This window comes from Alligator mississippiensis, chromosome 2 (genome assembly GCF_030867095.1).
Source record: "Alligator mississippiensis isolate rAllMis1 chromosome 2, rAllMis1, whole genome shotgun sequence".
Lineage (NCBI taxonomy): Eukaryota > Metazoa > Chordata > Crocodylia > Alligatoridae > Alligator > Alligator mississippiensis.
Window position 1 is genome coordinate 177,322,609 of NC_081825.1, and position 18,173 is coordinate 177,340,781.

Consider the following 18,173-nt stretch of genomic DNA (forward strand, 5'->3'; position numbering starts at 1 on the left):
CATTGGGAAACCTTATCCATCCACGTTTTGGGCACCTTTACCATCCACATTTTGGGAACATTTTGCATGTTAAGAAAGTTGTAGACAAACTGGAATGAGTCCAGGGGGTGGTGACAACAAAGATCAGAAATTCAGAAAACGTTGCCTAGAAGGAGAAGTTGGAGGAATGTGAAGTGTTTAGTGGGGACACGAAAAAGGTCTTGCAATAGTGCTAAGAAGAGGATAGCGATCAACTGCTCTCCATTGCTAATAGGGAAGGGCAACATGAAATCAGCTTACTTTGCAGCAAATAAGATTTATGTTGGATATTAGAAGAAAAAAACTATCTAAGAGCAGAGACAGGTGATCACATAGCATGGTATAATTTACATCAGTTTTGTATACTGATGTCAATTACTCCAGGATTTGGAGTGGACAGACATAGTGCTGTGTACAGTAGGTGGCTATGTCTGTGCCTCAGTTGCAGGAAACAGGGGAGTAAGTAATAGCCTGTTTGTCGTGACCAGAGTTTTACCTGGGATGGACTGAGATGAAATCTAAAATGGTGTACCTTATGCTGATAGGCTCTTACCCTTGATTCTACCAAAGATAATTGTCTACCAGACTGGGCAAGGTTACCCCTGGTTAGAGTTTTATGTTGACTATCCACACATTTTATAGCGAGTAGCAACCAGGGTCCACTGATGATAATATTAGATACCACCTGAGTATGCCACATTCTGATCTACTAGATTATCGTCTGCACAGTACAGCAAAATAGCATGCAATGCAACAGAATCAGCGACTTCTCTCTTCTGCCCATCATGCCCATCCCCATGGCTTCTGAGCACATTCTACTATACTACACAGTAAAACACATCACAGGAAAATAGGGCAAGGTGGCTGTTTCCACTGGAAACCTAAACCCGGAAATGTATCTCCTTCCCCATCCCTTCTGCTCCTTTATCTGTTCCATCTGTGGGTTTCCATTTCCCTCCCCAGGTACCATTATCTCCTGTTACGTGTGCTGGAAAGGAGTTCATTTCCTCACCATCAAGCTGCTATGAAGCATTGATGTTCACTGTGGTTGCTCTGCAGACCATGGGGAGGGTGGAGGTACTGGTGAGGAGAGACCTACCTAGGAGGGACTAGTTCAAACCAGCCTCAGTGGAAAATTCACTCCCTGCCACATCCTTCAGCTGTTTACTGACTCGGAGAAGTTCTCGCAGCCCCAGAACAAAGAAGGCTTTGCCCTATGCCACAGGAAGGCTGAATGAAGCACCAAAATAGCAACAAAGCCAAGGCAGCCTGTAGCTGAGACAAAGAAAGAATGAAAGAATGAACAAAAGAACAAATTAAAGCAAGCAAGCAAGAACTCAAAAAAATGGATGAATGGATAGATAGATCATCTGGTATGAGATGGATGGATGGATGGATGGATGGATGGATGGATGGATGGATGGATGGATGGAATGAAATGGGAGGGTGACTGGGTGGATGGATACACAGACAGATAGGTGTCATTCAGATTAACACTCTCAGTAAACGTATTCAGACCTCTCAAAATTCTGTACTTTACTTGTGAAAAAGGAGAGGAGGGGCTGACATCTCAGTGATAAAAAGAGAATAAATGTGTATCAAGTAACCTGCCACCCATTTATAACAGAATCCTAGGGTTAGAACGCACATCAGAGGGCATCTAGTCCACTGCCTGGCACAAAGGCAGGCTGTGTTGTTCTTAAACCATTCCAGACAGTTACCTGTCCAGCAACATAAGAGGCAAACTCCTACCCCCTGGACAGGCTAGAGCTTCCTTTCTGTAAGCATCAGCACATTTCTTTGGCTTGTTACTTGATGGGTGTTGACACTACACAGGCAGAGATAGACACATGAAACATTTCTCTTGCTATCTAACAAGTGGTCAGCTCTCTACCCTAACCCTAGACCCTCAGCCTCACCACAACCATAGACCTGATTCTTCTCTCACTTATCCCAGGCAAGAGAAAAATGCATAAATAAATAGCATTATTACTACAGAGTAAAAAATCCTCCCGAGCCGAAAAGCCAAGCATAACTGAGGCATCCCTCATTTCTGTAGCCAACAGCACACAAGGGAGTGATATGTCCAGCATTACATCAGCCACCTTTGATTCTCCAGCCTGCATGTACCCAAATGACTACATAATCACGTACAGCTGGATCAGTTGGGGGACAACCTTTGGCATAAGCTGAGAGCAGAGCTTCAACTCAAGGCTTTGGAACCAAAGCAAAATACCTCAATGACCCTGCCATACAGAATACTGAAAATAACCACTACACACATCTACTAGAGCCAATATAAACTGATTGTCCCTGTCCAGGAAACACTGAAAGCACCCTTAAAATTCTTCTACTCACAAATGTATCTTCTGAGAGAAAATATATATCAGTCCAGATCCTCAGCTGGCATAAATTAGACCCAGTCCATTGACTTTTACAGTGACACCATTTTACACCCACTGAGGATTTGCCCTTATGATGTTCTTTACAGAAAAAATCTGAATTATAATGAGTTTGGAATTAAGTGACAGGCTTCCTCCATCTGTGAATACAAATTATTTCAGGTTCTGAAAGAGAGACAAGAAGGCCAAAATCTTTCTGACAGCTGCCCTCCTGCAAAAATCTTTAGGACTATTAATCTATTGACATTTTGGTTCCAGTCACCAGGAAAAATATAGCTAATGCAGATATTATTAATACATTAATACTGTGATAACAATTGATGGGCTGATTTTTAGTCAAACTGTAGTTGCTTTTTAATCACTTTAAGGCTTCCTTTGCCAGGGCAGAGTGGTGTAAATGACATTAGAGTTAATAAGATTCAGGCCCAGTAAAGATATTATAATAATGTATCAAAATGCACAGCTACACCATCTGACAGAGAGGAATGAAAGGCTGGGCTGATCTGTATGCCAAACACAATTGAGAGAGACGGGTAACATTCAAAACCATATAAGGCAAGCCTCAATTATCCAGAATCTGGTTAGCTGCATTTCAGATCATCTCAAATGTGTATCATTTCTCCAGCTCTGCAATTCATACTGAAAGTGAATTGTGCTCCTCTGAGCTTCAGATATTCCAAGGTTTTAGATGCTGTAGAAGGGACCTCTCAAAATTTGGGGCCAGATTCCCAGCTTCTGTAAATCATCTGCATCTCTTTAGAGTCAAGGGGACAGATCTTCAGCTAATGTAAATCAGTGCCGCTGTTTAAATAGACCCCTCATATCAGTCTCTGCCCCCTTTTTCATATTAAAATTTTAGTCCATTTCAAGAACAAGAATCTAAAATACTCAGTTCTCTTATTGAATCAATGTGTGTAGTCGGGAGAGATGTCAGACGAGCTTTTAGGTATTGCCTCATCTCATAGATCTTGCTTCTCTTGTGGCCCTGAACCATCATCGCTGCAACAATGCTGCTACTACAACATTCAGTCCATTCAACTGCATATTGTGCATCGGTTTAACTTAAACCTTTCACTCAGTTTGGGCTATAAAGAGTGGGCTCTCCAGCTTCTTGTCAGTCTCACTGTGTATTTGGTATACAGCAGCATCAGGCTGCAAGGAGAAGAATCTACACAAAAATCCTTTTTTAATAGGAATGGTTTGATTGCATGGGGAATGGGGGTTTCTTTGTTGCTCATGAAAATATTGTGATTAGCACCAGCTTTTACAGAACAATTTTTTTTAAAACCACATTAGCAGCAGCAGTGAGCTAGCAGCTTTCCAATGTTAATTAAAAAACTGTAACAAATCCAGTTCTTGGGTTAGCAGTAAATAGCCCACACCATAATTACCCGCCAGAAATATAGAGAGCTTTTGCTTCAGATCTTTCTAAAGCCTAATTAGGGGAAAGCAGTAACTCAGCAGCAAGTGACAGAGACAAGGGGCAAAAGAAAAATGCAGATCAGAGGGACACTCTTGATAAGGACATGATCTATGTGAACAACATGAAAATTGTGTGTGACTTTGAAAACAAATGTCAATGTGACCCCTAAATGCAAACTTTCACTCACAATAACTTACTGACCTGCTTATCACCTCAATATTGAGAGGAACGATGTATTTGTAACCATCTATATCTTGCTTCTCTTATCAGTAACGTGTTCATTACACCTATTAATAATGTAATTTCCCTTTATAAACTATTTATAAATGTACATTAACTAGAATGTGTGATCAAAGGTTCCAGTGTTAGACCTTGGGTGTGTGAATATTTATAAACGGGCTAATATTTACATGGTATATTCAACTTAACAATAATGCAAACAGCGAATAGCTCAAATAAGCTTTCTGGAGTTTGAAGTTAAGAATGCATTCTGAACAGACAGATTAGCAATTAGAAAAGATTTTTAAAAAGACTGAGTTGGGATGTAATTATATAGAAAACCAAACAATTTTCAAGCAGAAAGTTCCAAAGGAAAAATAAAACACTTAAATTTCTTGGGGGAAATAGAGTTTTAATGCAGGAATTTACCTTTTGAATCAAAACAATTCAGTTCATTTTGACTGAAAATGTCATTTTTTGGACACTGAAAGATTTTAGGTTCCATTTGAGTTTTGAAAGTTGAGGTATATTTTCTTTTTTTGTCCTTGCCTTTTTCATTTTTGCACCATTTTTCCACTGCAAAAAGAAAAAGAAAAACTGTAATATTGTGAACATTAAGAAAAGAAAACAATTTTCACACATTTTTGTTTTCAAATTTATTTTTAGGTGGAAAACAATAAAGAAAGAAGTGTAGAGAAGTTTAAAAACATGCGTTTTCCCCACTTTCATTTACACTGTTACCTTTTCCTCCTGCTTTTCTTCCCAGTGAATAAAAGGGATCAGAGATTATAAAAACAATTAAATAAAAAGGTGGGAGTGGAGGGGAGAGGGAGAGAGAAAAGAGGGTGTAGGCCTAAAATCTCCAAACTGAAAATAACCTCCCCGAATTTTATTGTTCCTACTAAATGAAGCAAAATTGAAGCAAAATTCTTCACATTAAGTCAAAACAAAATTTGAGTTGAATCAACATTTCAGAATTAAAAATTTCAGTTTGAATTGCATTAGCACAATTAACTTCATTTCAAAATGGTGATTCAAAATGAATCTTTTGATTTTAATTTTCCCACATGAAAATTGTTTCAAAACAGACATTTTTTTTCCCCACGGAAAATGTTGATTCCGGCAAAACTGTACTTTCCGCTGGGAAAATTTTTCAGGTGAAAAATGTCATTGCTAACTAAACCCTGTGACAATTCTTCTGCAGGGTTGAAGTAGCCGATAAGTGAAGTATAAGAATTGTACTAAAGGAATACATTTCCCTCACCTAGGTGCTGCCGCCTTGTAGTGTAAATTTCACTCATTTTGAATTGCTGCAATGCAGATTTCACCAGGGACTGACGGGCTGAGAATTATTGCTGAAGACATTTTTGAATGAGATTCCAAATAACAGGCACCTCTGAGAACTTCACCATCTGTCTGCAGAAAATTAATGAACAGGAGAAGAGGTAAAAAAAATGACGGAAGAGGTTGTTAGAAAGAAATCATCTGCTACTAATCTGGACCAATAGCTTCAATATCTAAATAAGCAAATTAATTTTAAAAGGCTCCCTCCCTTTCTTTCAGGCAAAATAGCCATCCACTTTAATGGGATTTTTACCACTGAGCTGGAACCAAAGTAAATGCAAAATGTTGCTGGTAGCAATTCAAAAAGTTTCAGCAGCAGAGTGGTAGGATCAACGGATCCAAATCCAGCAAAAATCCAGAAAGCAGCAGTGAGAATCACCTACCCATGCAGCTTGTGGACAGCTCACACCAGGCTGCCTGAAAATCAGGCAACATTAAATTAAATATAAAGTCCTGGTCCTGTATGCAGATGAAATCAGTGGGCCCAAGTGGCTTATTGTTTACCCTTGAGCTGGGGCACAATCTCAGTTACAGGGACATAAATCTAGACTGAAGTCAACAGATCAAGTCTCCGCCTGGGGTAAATTTGTATTGCTCCAGGAGCGTGTGCCTACATCCTTACTTGTGCATGTAATTTCAGTTCCTCTGACTTGAAACAGGTTTAGTAATACCAATCTGACTTTCCCGCAATGTGCTTCAGTCCAAAATCAGATCCATTAAGTGGATTTATGTCTGATCTACCTTGGTATAAGACACTCTGACAAGAGCATACCCTCATCTGCTGAGCTGGAATCACTGCAATCCTCCAGGTTACCCTGAGTTACACTGGAGTTGCCTCCAAAGCACAAGTGGCCACTGGGATTAGACCGGCTTTATCATCTTTACATGGAGTTGGAGCTCCTCCTGATTTACTACACAGCTACTTCTGATTTACACCACAGCAGGCAAGAGAAGTATCAGAGGTCCACCATGACTAGGCAGCTGTGTGTTTTGAAATGTTTGGGCACAGCGACAGTACTTGAAGTAATATCTTTCTTCCAAAAGAGTTTATAAACGCCCAGTTTATAGATTTCCAGCTGGTGTGAACGCGCCCACCCCCGCAGGAGTCAGTGGGTGTACAGGGGCATTGCTTAGGGTGTAAAACTGGAGTCATGTGTTAAATGGACCTTGCCAGGCATACAACTGCCTGTCAGCCCCACCCTATCAACTCCACCATCGCTTTGCCACTTCATACCAGCAAAGGATCTGGCTCTTTTTCTTTCACCAGCAAATACATCCCCCCCCCACCCCCTCCCCTGCCTCCTACTAAAATAATTTAACCCTAAGTGGACCAAGTGCTAGGTGAACAGGAACCACCCCACCTCTAAGAGACTGACAGGAGGCTCCTCTCAGTTTTCCCCCATCTCTTTGAGTCCCGTTGCCCTCCTGCTCAGCAGCACTTTTTGCGAGCAGCACAGAGAGCTCCTGGGAGGGGGGAGCAGCAGTGAGTGGGTGGGTGGGTGGAAGAGGGGGGTGAAATCTGTCCCCACTTCTGCAGCCTTCTGCACTATGTGAACCTTTTGCAGACTGGGTTTGTCACCAGCCACTTCCTCCGGCAATGCTGTTGCTGCTGCAAAGAGTGCAAAAACAGGAGCATCCCCTTCTGCATGAAGCAGCTGAAAAATCTTGGGGGTGGGGGGGATGGAAGGTATCACTGACACACTTGTCAGTCCCTGGGTGATAGCCTTAGATGCAGCTCTCAGGCCAGAACTGGGATAGAGTGCTCTAACACCATAACACCCTAAGGCCCCTTTCCTGGCATGAGCTGGGCGCCTGCACGCACCATTCAAGTCAAGAGGGATTTTTGTGGGTGCAAAGGCTTTGTGACTTAAGTGGCACGCGTCCTTGGTACTGGAGCTGTAGGTGGGAGGTGAAGGGCAATCCAAGATAGTGAGATTCAGGGTGTGTCCACACTGCCATTACAGCAGTGGCTGCAGCTCATGAACATCCTCCAGAGCCATCATTAAACCAGCTAGCTAGGGTGCTCAGGACCGAAGCATGTACCCACAAACCCCTGCAGTGCTCCGAGTTCTGCAATGCTGTGGCTACATGGCTAGCAGCGTCTGAGCAGGCCCGGGGGTGTTTGCTCAAGGCTGAGGTCACGGCGGGGAGAATGAGGACAGAAAGTCTTCTCAGACACTCTCTGGGGAACCCCTGGGCTTTGAGGGGCTGATCTTCATCTGGGGAAAACTGGGGTTGACTCCAAGAGAGCGGCAGCCCAGTGGGGTGGCCCTGAGCTTTCCATGTCATGGCCTTCGGGAGCACCTTGTCTGCAGAACTGGATCAGAGGCATAACAAGGAGAAATGGCACCCAGGACTATTTTGGAGCTCCCAGCATGGCTATGCCATGGGGCTGCTCTTGCTTCTGGGCCATGGCCTCTGCAGGGGTGAGGGCAGTTGCAGCGCCCCTCTTAACTTGGTGCCCAGGACATGTGCCCCTCTTGCCCACCCCCAGTTAGGCTACTGACTGGAAGGACTAGAGGGATCTGGACTGTGAGACCAGACCCCGAGTTCCTCTCACTGCAGCCAAGGGGGCTTTAGCCTGCAGGATCAGGCCACCTGCTTTGCCCTTCTGGATTTTTGCTGACAGGATTTGTTGCTAGGGTGACTGATGAGCAGCTGTCACCCTGGTGACCCCACTGGATCTTATTAGCTGCAGCAGCAGCTGCTAAATTTCGAGGCAGCAGAGGGAGTGGGGACTCATTGGAGGGATTTTTTTTTTGGCGGGTGCGGGGGTTGCTGCTAAATATTTCCCTCCTGTGAGGAAAGTGCTGGGGAAAGGGAAGTGCACAGAGGACAGGAATAACAGAGCAGGTGAGCAGTGGTGCCAACGGTGCCTGGGGAGGTGGGGAGGTTTGGATCACAACCATCTCAGTTTGCTGTGTTGTGTTTGATTGTGAGAACAGAAACTGATGACAGAGATAAGAGCAGTTGAATGAGAGCACCAGGATGGAGGCAGGACAGGGGCCTGGCCTCCAAGCTAGGGATCTGAGCTGGGTCCCAGCTCCCAAGGGGAGGGAGTGGGGCCCAGTCTGCAGAGATAGATCCCCCAGCTGGTGTAAACTGACATGGTTTTGCTGGGGTCAGTGGGAGACACCCATGGTGATCTACACTCGTGTTGCTTCACTGGGGTCAATGAGCTAGCCCTTCAGCTGGCATGGATGCCAGTAGTTCAGCTGAAATCAACAGAGCTACATTGATTTGCACAAACAGCCTCCATCTCCACCCCCAGCAGACTTGTTCCCCTTTTCGTGCCATCCCCTGGGCTTCCATGGGGATACTGCCACTTGTGGCTGGGCTGAGTCTGGCCTGTGGTTCTGTGTTTGTGTTTTACTTTGATGCTGTGGTAGGTGACATTTCTTGTGAATAAAATGAGAAAGGGAGGAAGGAAAGAAGGATGGACTAGCAAGGACATGCTAAGATTAAATGGATGGGCAGACATTCTTACAAGACCCTTCTCCCCAGCCCCTTGTCCACTTCTTACTCCTGAGGCTGTAAGCTCCTCAGAGCAGGGACCAAGTCCTCATAGATCTCTGGAAAAATCTGGGAAATGAACCCAAGAATCCTGCTATTCAGGTCCTTGTTCTACTTGCTGGGCAGCACAGTCTGCCTGGAATACTCTTGATGGCATTCCCCTATCCAAACCAACAAGGATGAGACTAGCAATCTGGGTTGGTAATATGAAGGTTTCACCAGCTGTTATGGATGGATGGGTGGCTATGTATAAATTCAACCTAGATAGACAGATAGACAGACACACTACACTGACTGATAGATAATATAGGGAGGTAAAGGAAAGGGAGACAATTATTCTAACCTTAATAACCACTGTAGGTTACTTTCAAGCCCCACTTGATCGCTAGATCTCTTGATGGAAATTGATGAGGCTTCCATGAAACTGGAAGAGTTCTGTCATTTCCCACTAGACCAGGATCTGTTCCATTGGGTTTTGAGGCCATATGCCTCACGGTTAACCAGGCAGGGTGAGATGTAGCCCCACAGGAGTCAGGCAAGTTTTAATGCTGTGCAAAAAAAAGGTTCCTATTGAAAAAGAAAAATGTCAGTGACTGCAAGCTGTTGCAGGGTGTGGGATCAAAACTTCCTAGGATTGTCTGCGTATAGCAAAGGGGCAGCTTCAGGGTACGGCTAGTCTGTGCAAGGCACCATTAGGTCTCAACCCTGTCCTGGAAAGGCCACCTCTAAGGAACCCAAGAAAAGTTCAGTCACTAGGGCACATTACAGTGGCATCAGTCACATTGTCATCCTACTGCAGCTAAAGTTCTAGCTTACAATGGGGAGCAATGCTTCACTGGACCTCTAGGCAGAAACTGGGGGAAAACTAGTAGATTGTTTCTTTCCCCAAGATTTAAATACTTTTAAGATTTTCCTTCAACTTCAGAGAGGTAGAGAAGACGCAGGAGGGAGGAGATCATGGTGTCAGTTGAACTGGTGCAAAACAAGAGTAATTGTACCAGCGTCAGTGAAGTTACCCTAGTGTGAGCAGGATCTGTCCCTGTATGTGTGCATGTGTATATGTATGTGCATAAGTATCTATGAAATTTGGGAGTGACTATGAGAAAGAGGAGTTTGTGTGCATATGTGTACATGAGTCTGTGTGTATAAATGTGCATGTGAGGAACCTGTGCATTTGAATACAACCATATGTGGGGAATCTGTGTGCAGAAGTGCATGCATGTAAAAGTGTATATATCTTAAAGCGTTCATATGCATGATTATGTTTGCATGTGAAGAGCTTGTTGGCATGAATGTGTGCGCTTCAGGAATTTTTGCATGGATATGTGTGCACGTTCAACATTTTTGTGTGCACTTGTGATTGTACATGAGGAGTTTGCATGTGTGTGACAGAGTATATCAAGAGCAACATGCACGAGCAAAAAACATCTGAGCTCATTTTCTGAGATGAATCAAAAAAATCGCCTCAGCCTACAGAGAGCAAGAGCTGGTGGGACAGGGGTCTTCCCAGCTCTGCTAGAAACCCCTGCTGACCTTGGGCAAGTCGTTTCACCTCTTCAACACCCCCTTTATCTCCTCTGTGTGTGCGTGCATGTGCAGTGCCCCACACCACACGGCACTCATTTGCTTGGAGCTGTTTAAACACTACTGCAAATGATAATAATAGTAACAACAACACAATTAAAACACCACTAGGTTCCCCAGGCCAAATTGCTCCCTGGTGTAATGTCATTGATACCAGTGAAGTCACACGTGGTGTTTCTACATGTTCATTAGTGTGCATTAGGTAATGCACATTCAATTTAGTACCTCCAGGTGTTTTTACATGTGCTCTGGGGGAGGAGGGGGGCTGTTTTAATTAGAGCAGCTCCAAGAGCCGCTCTAATTAAAGCACCGCTGCATCTCATGTATCAGCATCTCCATACTTAAAAAATGGTGGCAGGGGCACTTGAACTAAAGCTCGTCAAACTCCATTTTTAAGCGTGGGGATGCTGATACACGAGACACAGGAGGCTGCTGGAACATGGTAATTGCCACACTCCAGCAGACTCAATTAACCAAGTCTGCTTCAACGCTCTTTAATTCCGGTGCATCAGAGCAGCCTCTGTGCTCGTATATAGGTGCCCTCCACTGTGAAATACTGGAAAAAGGTGCATTAGTCTATTTTAATGCACAATGGCTAAAGAGCATTTTTATGATGCTTTAATACTCATTAAAATAGGCTAACGTACATTAAACCTCACATGTAGACAAGCTCACTGAGGGACAGATTTAATTCCATCAGGTTTAGCAAGATGTAAATTGAACAGTGTTGCCTGGGACCCCACCCCACTCAGTCTAGTCGAGGCCAGGAGAGTGGAAGGTTTCTAGGCTTGTGTAATGCCTGTGCCAATGGGCTGAGAGAGAAGCCAGCAGCTGGGGAGGCAGTGCTCAGAAGTGTCTGAGAAGGGGGTAGTCATAGAAGCCCTCTCTTCACTTTTACCTTCAATTTTTGCCCATTTCCTTGGCATGCAATTTATACTCCCTTGAAATATGGCTCCCCCCTTCCCAGCCCCACTGTAGTCTCATTGGCTAGGGACAGAAGTTATACATAAACTTGTTTAAGTCATCAGAACCTGGTTTAAATCTGTAACAGAACAGAAGTTCAGTGCACATAAAACAGTTTCAAAATGCCTGAAACTGGTTTAAGATAAACCTGATTGAATGTATTATTAGACTTAACCGATTTGGGTCAAACTGGTTTATGAAATTTAGTCCCAGACCCCTTCCTGGTTCAAGTTAAATCACAGTCCCCCAGCCTACTTTCCAGCCCTGGGCTGTACTGTGCTGTCTGCTCCAGAAGAGAAGGGCTGGAGGGTAGTGGGGAGAGGAGCAAGGACTTCCCCCCCTCCCCCCCAGGCAAACCCTGACTGGGATCTGGGGCCCAGGAGGTGGGTTAAACTTTCCTTCCCCTGAGTACAGAGCTGCTCTGCCCTGCTAAAAACTTACTGATGGCTGTGACTAAGGACTACAAATCCCAGAAGCACATGGAAGCAGGAAGAAGTGATGAGCAGTCCTGCCGAGTCCTGCTGTTGTGATTCTGGACTGCAAATCCCAGAGACCTCAGGGGCAGCAGGAAGACAAAGTGAACACACAACCCATGTTGGCTGTGCGCCAGAGAGCTGTGCTGTAGCACCCTTCTCACCCCCCCTTCCCCCCCCCAGCTTCTGGCCTGAGCCACTGCAGGCATGTGGCTGCATTGCCTGAATCAAAAGTGAATGTATGTCCAGTTGTTTCTCAGTTTAATCTCTGCAGTTTAGACTAACCTGCAAAGACTGAATCGATTTAGCCTTGGGCTTTTTGACTGTATGTACTTAGCCACTGGGTCAAGAAGGATCTTAATAGCTGCAACAAAACTGGACTTACTCCCCACCCCGCTCTTGCCTATTACTTCTGCAAGTGGATTACGGGTTTTTATCGCAGTAGAGGCTGATTACAGGCCACCACAGAGGTGGAGGTGAAGGTGGAGGGAGGGAGGGCAGGCAGGTAGGGGCATGGATTTGACTGCAAGGCTACTTCCTTAATGTAGAGGGACTAAAGGTAAGTGTTGGAGAGCACAGCACTTTGTAGCCTCCTGGCCACCCATGACAGCAGCCTTCCTCTGACTGGTATGCTAGAGGCACTGTGATACAGGTCTGGGTTTTCAGATATGGTTGAGCTACAGAAACAGATCTGAGGGCAGTGGTAGGTTTAAAGTGCACTTGAGAATGGGTGAAGACCACAGCGGCCACTGGTTCCAATTTCAGAGAAGCCACTGGTTCCCTATGGAGCTTAAACTGCTCAGTAGCTTTTGAAAATCTGATCAGGCTCCTTCCAGCACCCTAAAGCACCAAATTCACTTTAAATATCTGACCCAACCTCTGGTTTCAAGGGTTGGTCTTTGAGGGTCTCATCATCCAGGAAATCCCAGCTCCTGGCCTGGGATAATACCTTGCAGCTAGGCTTCTTTGCTCTCCTGCAAGAGCAGGAGCTCATGTCATGCATTTTATGGAGGATTGGGGTTTGCACTGCATTGCTCAGGGTGGTCCTGTCTCACACACAGGTGCATGTGTTGTGCATACTGCACAAAAGGAACATGCAATCGTTGACCTGTCCAGTCAGAGAGAGGCAGAGGTTGCTCCCAATATACTCAGTAGGTTTATCAGGAGGGAACCTCCTTCTGCTCAGGCTTAGAAAAGAGGGGCTTCCTCTCTGCTGAACTTCCCTGGGTAGCGGTCAGGTCTCTGCCAGGCAGCCCAGCCTCTATAGAGGAAAGCTCCTGCCTTGCATCTAGGCTTACTTGTTTTTAAAACTAAGCCAGTTCCATGCAGAAACAACCTATCTGGGGTGAAGAGAAAGGATACAGTGAACTCAGAGATTTTTTTTTTTAAAGAAATGTTTCGTGCTCCCAGCTAAATCAAGTCCAAATCCATGAGTCAGTCCAGAACCATCAGCGGCCCTACAACCAGCAAACATCCTCCACCCCCACCAGGGGCTTCAGATATTTCCGAGGTCTTTTGGCAGGCATCCTATATGCAGGCCCAAGCATCCAAATTGGGCCCAAGATGACCCCAATTTTCACCTGCCCTCAGCCATGTGGCCACAGGAGCAAGCTAGGGAGGAGCCTCCCATTTCCATCAAGTGGGCTTTAAGCCCCAACACCTCGGCGGGTGAACTAAACCACGCCAGAAGAACAGTTATCCCCTGGGGGCTTAAGGAAAACTGCCTTCATGGACCCAGATACATGGTGTTCTCCTGGATCACTGTTAATCCTGCCCCATTGTGGTCCTGCACCTTGGAATCACAGGGCTCTCTCTAAATCCCTGCCCACAGCCATGGTGATTTACAGTGCACTGCTGGGAATCACAAAGGTGACTTGTTTCGATCTCCATTGCAGTGAGGTACGTAACTTGCTTAGGGGGCTTCTGAAAATCTGAAGAGGCACCTGGCTGCATAAGAAACCCCAGCCTTTCACTCTAACAACAGAGTCTGCTGCAGCCTTACGATACCAGCCAGCACTTTTGAAACCAATAGCTCAACAGCTAGCACCCCAGAATCCCACCCACGTTCCTCATTTGGCTGTACTCACTACTTGAAGCCACTCTCTCTCTGGGTTACATGTAGGAGCTAGTGGTTGAAGGGCTGCAACCCAAAATAAGTTTTTTTTCTCAGGCAGGCTGGGGAGGCTTTTTCAATCCCCCCACACTAAACCCTGTGCTTCTTGAGAAGCTTAGGCACAGTCAGGTTCTGCAGAATTGAGGCCCCTGCAGCAAAGGTGAGAGGCCTTCTGGCATGTGAAGCCTATCACTTCAGTTCCACAAAGCCCTCACAGTTGGCTGGGCATCACCCTGGTTGCTGTGATGTACTCCCTATTGCCCTCATCCCTGCAAGACATCAGGGGAGCTGGGAATAGCCAGATCATGGACAAACCTCGGCCCAGCCCCAGTTAGCCCCATCCAGCAAAGCCTGCTCTCCAGCAGGGAGGAAAGGTTAATGGGCGTCAGAAGTGCTAGATGGGGACAGTCCCTCAGCATCTCTGTTCCAGCATCTATGCAGATGACCCCAAAACCAGGTCACCTGAGATTTCCCTCGTGGGGCTGTAGTGTGGAAAGACAGGCACACATTGTACCTCTTGCCACCCCCAACAGGATCAGGCCTCGCAGCCTACTCAGATGCCAAGCCAACCAGTCCTCCAAAGAGCCAGACCCCATCCTGCCAGCTTTGCCCAGGTAAGGGAGCACAGCAAAGCCCTGGTCTGTTTTGCTCAGGGATGAAAAAGAAAAGAAAGGAGCAAAGAAGCACAAGCTCACCATGGTATTTACCTCACTGGAGCCCATCCAGGGGGAGGACACTTCCCATCTCCTTGGGCACCGGGAGCCTGAAGCTGTGCCTCTCAAACCAACAGGCACAGCCACGCACTGAGCCCTCTCCGTGCTCCCCACCCTAGCCCAGCCCGTGACCTTGCCAACTGACACTCATGCAACAACACACCCGCGGCCCTTGCAAATAAAACTTCCTCTTGTGTCACGGAAAATCTTTAGCCTGTCAATAGTTGTGACTGCAGGAAACTCCCAGAATGGAATGGAGCACGAGGTGAGGTCAGGACACATAAGGCGACCACGATGAAGCAATGTGGGAGGGCGTTCGAGGGCATGGGGCTGAGCTCTGCCCTTGGATGCCAGCCACCTGGGCCAGGCATTACACTGGAGTAAATCAAGGCAGCTGCAATGAAGCTAGTGGAGTTATGCAGACCTGCCTTACCTGAGGGTCTGGCCCCAGGTGCCTGCTTCTTATTCTCAGTTTTGTCAGTGCAAATTAATCCCCTGAACTCATAGGAGCCTGAGACTGGAGGGAGGCCCCTAGGCCATGGGATTCAGTCCTCTGCTAGAGTAGGAAACCCTGTCATATTATCCCACTTGGAAACAAAAAGCAGGTCCAAGTTCAGAATCAGGTCCTGCCCGTGTAAGTGGAACTGGACCAGATCCTGCAAATGAAATCAGCCTGGCTTGTCATGACCAAATTCCCATGTCACGGGGGAGAGGATAAAGGGCTAAGAGCTCAAAAGCCCTTGCGGACACTGGCAGGAGCAGGAGCAGGGTGAAGGGAGGTGAGGAGAGAGAGCTGAAAGCAAATGGGTGTTAACTCACAAACAGCCAAAGATCAAAATCTGCCCTTACCCATTTGAGGTGCAGGTTCCTGCCACTCCAGACAGTGGGAGGGTTCCTCAGAGAAGCTGAAACCCCCTCCCAGGGGCTTTTGCACCCAGAAATAAACTGGGAACTCTCCCCTTCATGGAAGCGCTGCCAGGTGGACAGAAAACAACCTTAGCTTGAGCTAAATCTACTGACAAATTAATTAGGACCCATTAACTAGCCTCTTCTATTCATTTCTGTGCAGATCAGAGCTATGAGAGCCCCTCTGGGAGTGTAACATATGGAGGCGGAGGTCTCTGGGGTGGGAGAATCAGTTCCAGGCCCAGTCCTGCTGTGTTGCCCTGACTGGCATGAAGAGGCAGACCCACGTGCTACTGAAGTCCATGAGAAGAACAGCACTGGGCCCAGGGGGCTTTGGTTGTGCAGTGGGGCTGACAGCTCTCCCAGGGTGACCAAGGGCTGAACTGGCCATGGACAGTGAACTCACTCCCCTCATTCCAGGAGGTCTCTCCAGCGTGGCACTGAGGACACATCATCAGCTGGTGCAAGTCAGCTTCTGTCCACTGCAAACAATGGGCCAGGCTTCCAAGGGGTGTCAATGGGCAGCATGTTATTGGAGCCCCCAGGTCAGATCTCCAGTGGGTGTCAATGGGCATTGATCTCCATCAAGGCCTGTGAGCCAATTCCCCACCAGCTGCACTTCATTAGTGTGCTCTTGGAGCCAAATCCCCTGCTGGTGTCGATGAGCATCGATCCATTCAAATAAGCAGAGGCCAGAACATGCAGTGGCTGTAAATCAGCAGAGCTTCATGGGCGTCAGCGGGTCAAGTCCCTAGCTGAGGTTAAGGGGGCATCGCTTTATTGGAGCCAATGGGCCAAAGCCTTGGCTGGTGTAAATTAGCTTGTTCCTTCTTGGGGCCCGAGCTGATCCATGCCAGCAGAAAAGCTGTCTAGAGACAAATAGCCGAGATCAGGTGCACGCAACCCCCTGACTCCATGTGGTTTTTCTTAAATGTTTTCAGGAGCTGCCCACTCCCTCAACTGAGGGGTGTTGGAGGGGAGGGGGAGCTTTTTCCTTGAATGGAAGACAGGAAACGTTTGTTTCTCAGTATAACAATGACATGAAAGCTGGTTCCTGGAGCCAATCAAAGTGTTGCATCGGTGACATTTTGATAGGCACAGGGCAGGGGATCGACGCGCCATTATCTAGATGAAACTAAACTGCTGCTGCACGTGGCCCATGCTTGACGCACGGCTGTGCTCTGATAACAGTGCTGGTGTTCCTGTGCGCACCTGTGGGGTCCTCCTCCGGCTGAGAGTCTCTGCTGCTCGCGGGTGCAATGCAGCCAGTGGTGCAGCTCACGCTTCACTTGTCAGAAGGCTTTTTGCTGCACAGAGCACTTGGTTGCAAATTTCCTGCCACTAAGCAGAAAACTTTCTCACCTCAAACAGCGACCACAGGAAAAGATAAGAGAGTAAATATAGAAGGGGAGAAAAAAAACACACAAGTGCACACACAAGAGTAAAAAGGAGGTTATTATTGAAACATGTTGGGCTATTTCTGTCAGGGACAGGCATTACGTAACAGCCACATCATATCCCTGCAGCAGCTGCTCCTTCCCTGACAACTAGGGCAAGACCCATGGCTGGGGATACATCAGTTTATACCAGCTGGGTGTACGGCCCCTGGGTTCCCACTGAGTGACCCTGATTTACCCCTACTGGGGATCTGGTTGATTAGCTCCAGTGGAGTGACCCCTGCTGGGCATCCTGCCCTCTACCCTACCCCCAAGGACTCATGGCTGATTTACACTAGCCAGAGACTTGGCTATTTAATTCTTTAATCTCCCCTGGCCCTTCCCTACTCCAGCATCACACATGACCCTAATACACGTGATGCTGGAATCTGCTGGAGCCCAGTAATTACCACACTCCAGCACACTTGATTAATCGAGCCTGCTCAGATGCACTGTAATGCCAGTATGTTGGAGCAGCCTTGCTGCACGTGTATAGGAGCCCACAGGCACACCTGGCTCAATAGGATTCTAACTCTGGCTGGGCACAGATCCATCCTCTCTCAGATCTGAGAGGGAGTTAGTCTCAGGTGGAGGTTCACTTTGTGCATTGTATGCATTGATCACCTTAGCTCCTGCCCTGGGGGGGAAGGGGGCAGTCTCCTAGTGGAAGGTCCTGCCTCCATATTTATTCAGTCTTGGACTGCATTATGCCCTGCTCCTTCTTCTCTGATCCCAGTCCTCTGATAAGGGCACCCTTCCTCAGAGCTTGGAGGGGAGTTTAGTCTCCCTAGCAAGCTTCCCCCAATCCTACAGTACCCCCAGTGATCACCCCCACCCCTCTGTCCCTGTTACAGGAATGCACTTGCTGGGGCTTGGGACCCCCTGACTGCAAAGAGACATGAGCACGAATTATACAGTGAGCTCTCTGAACTGCTCTCACAGTCTACATGATCCGGTGAGGAAGCTAGCAGGTTGGGCTTCAAACGAGTGAGACAATGACGCAGAAAACCACAGAGGGAGGAAAAACAGTCTGTTCCTCCTAGCCTTACCTCCTCCCCCCTGGCCT

General features: G+C 46.8%; 1 long non-coding RNA gene across 2 annotated transcripts; it reads right to left on the reverse strand.

The window, feature by feature from the left end:
• Positions 1-4,453: 4,453 nt before the first annotated feature.
• On the reverse strand, positions 4,454-14,898 carry LOC106738201 (uncharacterized). Of its 2 annotated transcripts, none has more exons than XR_001371477.2 (3): positions 14,760-14,898; positions 5,327-5,478; positions 4,454-4,638 (listed from the first exon to the last, which is right to left on the reverse strand). It is a non-coding gene; the product is annotated as an uncharacterized LOC106738201 (long non-coding RNA). The 2 variants fall into 2 exon arrangements; XR_001371476.2 differs by having other exon boundaries at positions 14,748-14,898.
• Positions 14,899-18,173: the final 3,275 nt, after the last annotated feature.